This window comes from Acartia tonsa, chromosome 6 (genome assembly GCF_053477335.1).
Source record: "Acartia tonsa isolate MP-2025a chromosome 6, ASM5347733v1, whole genome shotgun sequence".
In the NCBI taxonomy this organism is placed as follows: Eukaryota; Metazoa; Arthropoda; class Copepoda; order Calanoida; family Acartiidae; genus Acartia; species Acartia tonsa.
The window spans coordinates 35,729,632-35,737,345 of NC_137265.1; positions in this window are offsets into that span (position 1 = coordinate 35,729,632).

Below are 7,714 nucleotides of genomic sequence, written 5' to 3' on the forward strand. Positions count from 1 at the left end.
CATTTTATGTACTTTAACCTGCTCCCTTTTTTGTGAACAATACATGGCCTTACAAACATGCATACCAAGCTTATTGCTGACCAAATTATCTTAATTATAATTATCTTGTCACTTTCAGTCTTACTTTTCAAGTACCCATAAACTTACATAATCATTTAATTGAATTTATCCGGGTTGCATTTTTTTTATTCATTCCATCTTATTATAAATTTGAATAAAGAATAATTTAAGTTTTTTTTAATAATCTTCTGAGATACAATCGGTAAAAGATAATACTTCCTCTAAAGTTTATAAACCTAATCTGGTGTTTGTAATCTTAGAAACTTAAATCATGATTTTATTGTACAAAGTAAAAGTGTCCAAATTTTTCATCACAATCTCAATCATTTTAGGGAAATAATTTTATGTATCAAAATTGGGGATATTTTGTTACCTAATGTTCTCAACCTACTGACAAAAAGATTTGAACCGTACAAATATTTATGAAAATGATCCTTATATATCCTGTTTGTGTGTATCAAGTAAACTCCCTAACCACTGCACTGATATGGTTTTTTTTTACAGTATAGCTTCTTATAGGTCTTGGGGAGGTTTTCTAACTATTTTGTGGGGGGGGGGGGGGACAAAATTTACCCCCAGGGTAAAATTTTTGGGGGGTATTCCCCACTTTACCCCCCCCCCTTAGATGTCTATGGCTACATTAATTTTGTTCAACATTGCGCATAAAGAATGTAACAACCTTCACATAACAACTTTGCCAACATGCAACATAATTTTAAATTCATGGGTGGATTTAATAAGTTACATTCCCACCCCAATTTCATATTGTGCTAAATGAATATATAATTTTATACATCATTGCGCGTAAAAATTTTAACAACCTTTATATAACAACTTTGCTTACATGCAACATAATTATAATTTCATGGGTGGATTCAACCGTTCACAACATTAACAATTTTGAGAAAAACAAATGGGCGATCAATGATTTCTAACTGTAAAACTTTTATCATTTAGTAACGTCTAATTAAATGGTTTCATTGAAACTTTTTTTTTCATCTGGCTTTTGAAATGTTTTAAATAAAGGGAGAAGTAATTTTTAAAATTAAGAATTTGAAAGTTGTTTAGGGAAACGCTTTTAAAACTAAAATTATAGAAAAGTTGAACCAGTGGCGTGCACAGCAATTCATTATGGGGGTGTTAAATCATTAGGGGGTGAATAAAGGGAAAGGCAGGCCTCTCCAATATAAATTTTAAGGGGGGTGTTGACACCCTCCTAGTGCACGTTACTGAAGTGAATTTTCATGGCATTTAAAAAAGACTTACTTATCCTTTACTCTAAGCTTTTTATGTTTATTTATTTAGAAAATCTTCCTAAAGTCAAAAGTAAATAAAAGCAAGAATATTTAATTTATTTTCAAAACTAACTTAATTTTGATATATAACTGCCATGTATTGTCTATAAATTCTTGTAAAAATTTATAATGATATCCTATCATATAAAGAAGTAAGTTTTTTTGTATATAGCTTAAAAATTCGATAACTACTGAAGAAGACGAAGAAAGTCGCACAAAAAAAATTCTGACGTCATATAAAAATGAGGAATGAATAGAGGAGGAGTGGGAAAGAAAAACCCTAAAAAAGAGAAGGATAATCCCTCATTTTCATGACGTCACATTGAGCGTCTTTCTTCGTCTTCCTACTGAACCGATTGAGTTCAATATTTTATGGAAGCTTCTTATAGGTCTCTGATTGATTTAAATCTATTTGCTTTTTTTAAAGTTTGGTTTTAGAATTTTTATCTTCTTCGAATATAGAGCTCCTAGATGCTAGGGTCGCAGCCGCTAGTAGTTATTAAACTAGCAAGCAGACATACAAACATTCTACACCTTTTTAAAAATACACATCTGCCTGTCTGTTGTATAAGATACAGGAAACTGCTTGACCATTTTATTTTTGCCTATTTAGTTTTATGCGATAATAACCATATTAGTTTTTATTCGTTGTTTCCAACACTTTGGGACTTAAATTTTTATTGGTTCAAAAATAGTGTCCAAAATTTTCAACTAATAATTTTAATGAATATAAAGGGTAAATGGGTTTTGAATCAATCTATCTTCCATTGTCTTATCCCTGAAGACCCTTGGATAATAAGTACATTTTTATTTCCCTGGGCAGACTACATATATTCAGGGATAAGACAATTAACAATAAATTAATCTTTCCCCCGATTATGTGTGAGATTATGCTTATCCTTATCAGGGGGGTAAAAGGGTTGTAGATTATTTTGACTGTCATTATCCACCCGGCCCTGAGACACAATTCTTACAATTTTTTAATGCTTAAAATTTGAACAATAGAAAAACATTAATTCTATAGTAGAATGTTAATATATAAACCTTTAATTATTTTTTTGTTGACTTTTCTCCTCTAGTGTCATTCATGTTTTAATGGCTAGATATAAGGAAACTTAAGGGATAAGCCAATAGACGATAAATAGTATAGATGTACAGTAAGTACACCCTAAATAGCACTAAAAAAATACCCATTTTGTGGATATAAATTACTGTTGAAAATGCTTTGACACTGGTCAAGGATTTATAAAATGAATACGAAAACTTACATATGTATAAAACTTTAAGGACTAGCATAATCTACTGACGAATATCTCCTGCCATCATGGACTTTTTCAGTTCTGCGGGGATACCTACATTTCTAAACCCAACCTCTAATGACAACCAATCAAACCTATTTACAAATGAATAATAAATAATTGTAGTTGTTACAAATTTAAAGTTTTAAATATTTCAGTACGTGGATATTTTCAACAAACTGCTACATGCACTCTATATATATAAATCTAGTACAGTCTGAACATTTTAGCCAACAATTCGTCTAAAGCCAATCGTCGATCTTCTTCATTGTATTCCAGTTTTTTCTCATTGATTCAATTATTAATTGCCTTACTCCGCTTTTGTTGCACAGGGATACAGGTAGAAAGCATCTGCTAGTTGTTTGTGAAGTAACAGGTAAGTAACCTTATTAAAAGGAAAAAAAACTATCCAATAAAGAATTCAGGTAACTGATTAGCTATTATGATAAAAAAGGAATAATAGACAGTTGAATTGTCGATGTTCCATTGATAAATTGTTAAATAAGAAAAATTTTCCATTTTTAGAATAATTCTAGGTGTTGAACTTAGCACCTATAATTATTAAAATGCAACACTTTTCTGTCCCTATGTTCTGTTAGTTTTCCCAGCCTTTTCCGGGGAAGGGTAAAAAATATCTGACAAAAATCCCATATTTTACGAGATAATCAGCAAACCCCTCGAGAGATAAGACAATGGCCGATAAATTTCAACTAAATAAGCCAACCAATAAAATTCAATAAAAGTCCCCAAGGTTGTTATGCTAACAAGAAAACTTACTGGTGTAATTGACAGCCCATTGTCCCCTCTTTCTGGGTTCATATATTATCGACATTATATTTAGTATGTTATTTCATTAACACACTTTATATTAAAACATAAGATAATCATATCTTCTAAATTTGGGAGGGGGGGGGGGGGGCGGGGCTGTAGATAAATAGTCGAAAGGCAAAATAAAAGATTTGTATACCAAAGGTTGCCAGTGGCTAAAGATACGTGAATTTTAACCATAACAATTCTTTTTCATATGTTCATTGAATTGATATATAATATACGTGGATATTTTGATAGGAAAAAAATCGCGTTAATTTGGTTTCCATACACAGAACTCATTTATTGGTCCGTTCCTGTCAGTTGGCGGGGAGGGGATGAGGGGTATTGTTATTTGAGCCTGCTGCGAGTTTTACTTTATTAGAGATTAGCAGCTTCGGCCCTAGCCTCTAGGGGCTTTGCCCCAAAAGGTTTGATCAACCTAATTTTTCGTATTTTAGATATAAAAGAAAAACTAAAGAAATTTTATTTTAGGGGAAAATTATTTTTGGCGGTGGGTATTTTTCATATTTTTTTTTGGGGGGGGGGAGGTTGGGCGTGTCCCACCCCCCAAGAAAATAGTTATAAACCTTATAAACCGAGAACTATGAGAAGCTACCCTGTAAAGGAGAACCCGATCGGTTCAGCAGTTAGCGAGATCCTTCGGTACAGACAAAAAAAGTTTACTACTTTATATAAAGTAACACAAGTGTGCCTGTCTTATGTACCAAGGAACTCGCTATCCGCCGAACCTACAGTGTAGCTCCTCATAGGTCCAATAGAAATCACCCATCGAAAACAATTACAACCACAAAAATTTTTTTTTAACTTAATAAATAAAAATTGTTTGGTAGCCGACTAACCCCCGCCCCCCCCAAACAAAAATAAACACCTCAAAGAAAAAAACAATGTAGATGAGCAAATAAATTTACTAAATACTAAATCGACAAGGATCTTTATTTTCAGGAAGCTTCACAGAGGTCCCAGATTGGATAATAATATCTTATTTAAAGATTTCAGTCTCAAGATGGTGTAATAGTTATTTCTCGCATCGTATTATAAACGGCTTTCCGCGGATATAGAATGTACAATTATGAGATTAAAACTAGTTTTTTAGCCCCGAGGTGACGAAGTCACCAGCTAAAAAAACTAGTTTTAATCTTATGATTGTACATTTCTATATTCGTAGAAAGCTGGATATAATACGATGCTAGACATAGTTTTTTCGTATGGATGAGAACCGGTTCCTATCCACCGGATTCGAATGAATGCGAGAAAAATGTTTTTCTTTCCTTTCTTATTTGCATGTATTTTAACCTAACTTTAACTGTATAGAAATACTCAATTAAATTAACACTTTAGACACTCCTGAGCGATTGTCTCTTTTGTATTTGTCACAGAACCGTTTATAATTAAAATAAAGTGTGTGTCGATATAATATCAGCAACATTGCTTATAAACTTGATAATTGAGCTAAACATAAAAATTGCAAAACTTGGTTGATTTATAAAATTAATCAGGGATGGTGGGGATATTGGGCTGTTTATTACCCTAGTCCTCAATGTTTTATAATAACGTTTTATTATTCGTTGGCTCAATAACTTTAGGGATTTTTTTATTGAATTATGATTGGTTGGTTACAGAGTGTCCAAAAGTTCCAACCACTAATTGTTATCTACAGAAAGGTTATTTTTGTGTATCCATAGGTGATGTATATAAATTTATCGGCCAGTGTCTTATCCCTTTAGATCCCTGAAAATTAATAGTTTTTACATGTCTAGATTTGAACAATAAAATACTTAGAAACAAATTAAAGTACTTGAATTCATATCAAACATTCAATATATTCATAATTTTTATTCATTTATAAGTACGAAAAAGATTTATTGAAGCATAATTGGTTCTTGCAAATATCAAAAGCTAGTCTTTTAAAACATTTATTGTAATTTAGTTATGATTTGATTGGTTTTTTGCCATAATAAACCGAATTTCAATAATTTCAACTTTAATTTATTTTCGTAACAGATTTTTTCAATTGTAAGATTTTTTAGAACAAGTTTGTTATTGCTAAGCTTTTTATCTAATGGCCATTTTATTAATAATCTTTTTTATTTTTGCGATTTCCCTTAAAGTACTTTATCGAGCGCAGAAACCCCTACCTCCATATTTAGAAATAAATTGAAAATAAGGTCTGGGGATTGGGGTGTTTTTTCATTTGTTAGGTTAGTTCCTCACAGGGATAGGATATCCTGCAGATGTAAGGCGTAGGAAACACCCCCCCCCCCTCTCCCACCCATTTTTTGTTAAAGGGGGTTCCGTGCTTAATAGTCACTTTAAGAGAAAGCAATTTTCAAATTTATTGCTGCGCTGATTATGTGATTGTTCTTTTTTCAACTATATTAAGACTTTTTGTGAGAATTAGCGGCACATTTTATAACTGTGCAAGAGAACACAAAATTAAGATAACACAGAAAATTATAGAATTATACATCCTTATAATAAATTAAAAGGATCTTGCTAACTGCTGAACTGATAGATTCTCTTTTACAGTGAAGCTCTTCATAGGTCCTGGGAAGGTTTGTAGCGAATTATCTTGAGAAGGCACCACCAAACTAGCTACCAAGAGAAATCGCAACATAGTTTGAAGAAAAAAAAACATTTTTGGTACCCCTAGAGGCCTCTATTGTCGTTGCCGCTAGTGGAGAATATGATAACATAATATTTATATTGTTTTCAATTTTGTGGCTAAAAAAGTTGAAAAAGTTGAAAGGTGAAATATCTATTCTTTTAAATTAAGTGGATTACTTCTATAAGCCAGTACTTCTTGTGGACAACTAGGTATTCAATCAACTAGGCAATTTCTATCAAACCTGCCTACTTTTCATACATGGATTTATTTATACTTGGATCTCACACCAAATTATCATGTACTCTAATAAAGTGTAACTTGTAGCTGGTAAAAATCATTTTCCATCCTAGTGGATGAATAAACTGACCAATAGATGATTGTCCATTTATGACAATTTCCCCCCTCTCATAATATCCACGTATATTCTATATCCATTATCACATTTCGATTTTAAAAAAAGAAAAGAATGTGATATACCTGGCCAAGTTTCTATTTTAGTCCATGAAAAGGCAAGATCCAAATTTTGCAAGGATGGAGGGGACATTGGGCTGATATTGCACTGGTCCCCAAAGTTTTGTAATAATGTTTTCTTGTTTGTTGGCTTGGTAATTATGGATACTTTAAAAAGATTTTGACTGTTTGGTTCATAAAGTTGAGTGTCCAAACGTTTCAACAACAAATTGTAATCCAAAGAAACGGTAATTTTGGGGAAATAAATCAATTATTGGCCATTGTCTTATCCCTTCAAATCCCTGAAATTTTGAGGTGTTTTGGCAATCAAAGGATGGAAAAATTTTGATGATTAATTCTTCTTCACACGCTTTTATATTAGATATTTACAGGGTGTTCTCTAATAACTTTTGTAACTGTTTAAATTCACCACTAACAGGGTGTCCTGTAAAATGAATAAATATCTGGTTATAATGGTTATTTACAGGGTGTCTGTGCAACTATTTATATTTAACATTTGACAATATACGAAAATAATTGCCGAAATGGAGAGGGAGAGGACAGAAAATAATATTAAAGTGGGGCATCAATGTTAGACAGAAGGTCTAACAATTTTATATAGACTTGTAAGTATAGTAGCTTCTAACTTATATACTTTTTACTTTTGAAAAAAACCTCTATCAATAAAGATCTGAGTATTGTCCTAAGCTTAATACCTTTTTATAACCCAGCCAATCACAATCCCCCATTGAACGATTGGATCATCTTGTTGCTACCTTTCTTTTCTCTGATTCATGTTTGGCTGGCCTCCTAATCTTCAACGCCCCCCTACAACCCCTCCCCCCCCTCCACATCTAATGATGACCCCAAGGAAGAATATGAAATATGAACCTGTGATCAAAAGGGATAAGTAATGGCCGATAAATTGATGTATTTCCCCATTGATGATACACAAAACTACCCCTCCTGTAGATTACAATTAGTGATTGAATCGTTTGAACACTCAAATTAATGAACCAACCGATCAAAATTCAATAAAAGTCTCCAAAGTTGTTGAGCCAACGAATAGGAAAACTGTATTAAAAACTTTAGGGACTAGTAAAAAAAAATAGCCAAATGTCCCTTCCCTTCCTGAATATGAGCAGCCAATACAACGACAACTCTGAAACTGTTTA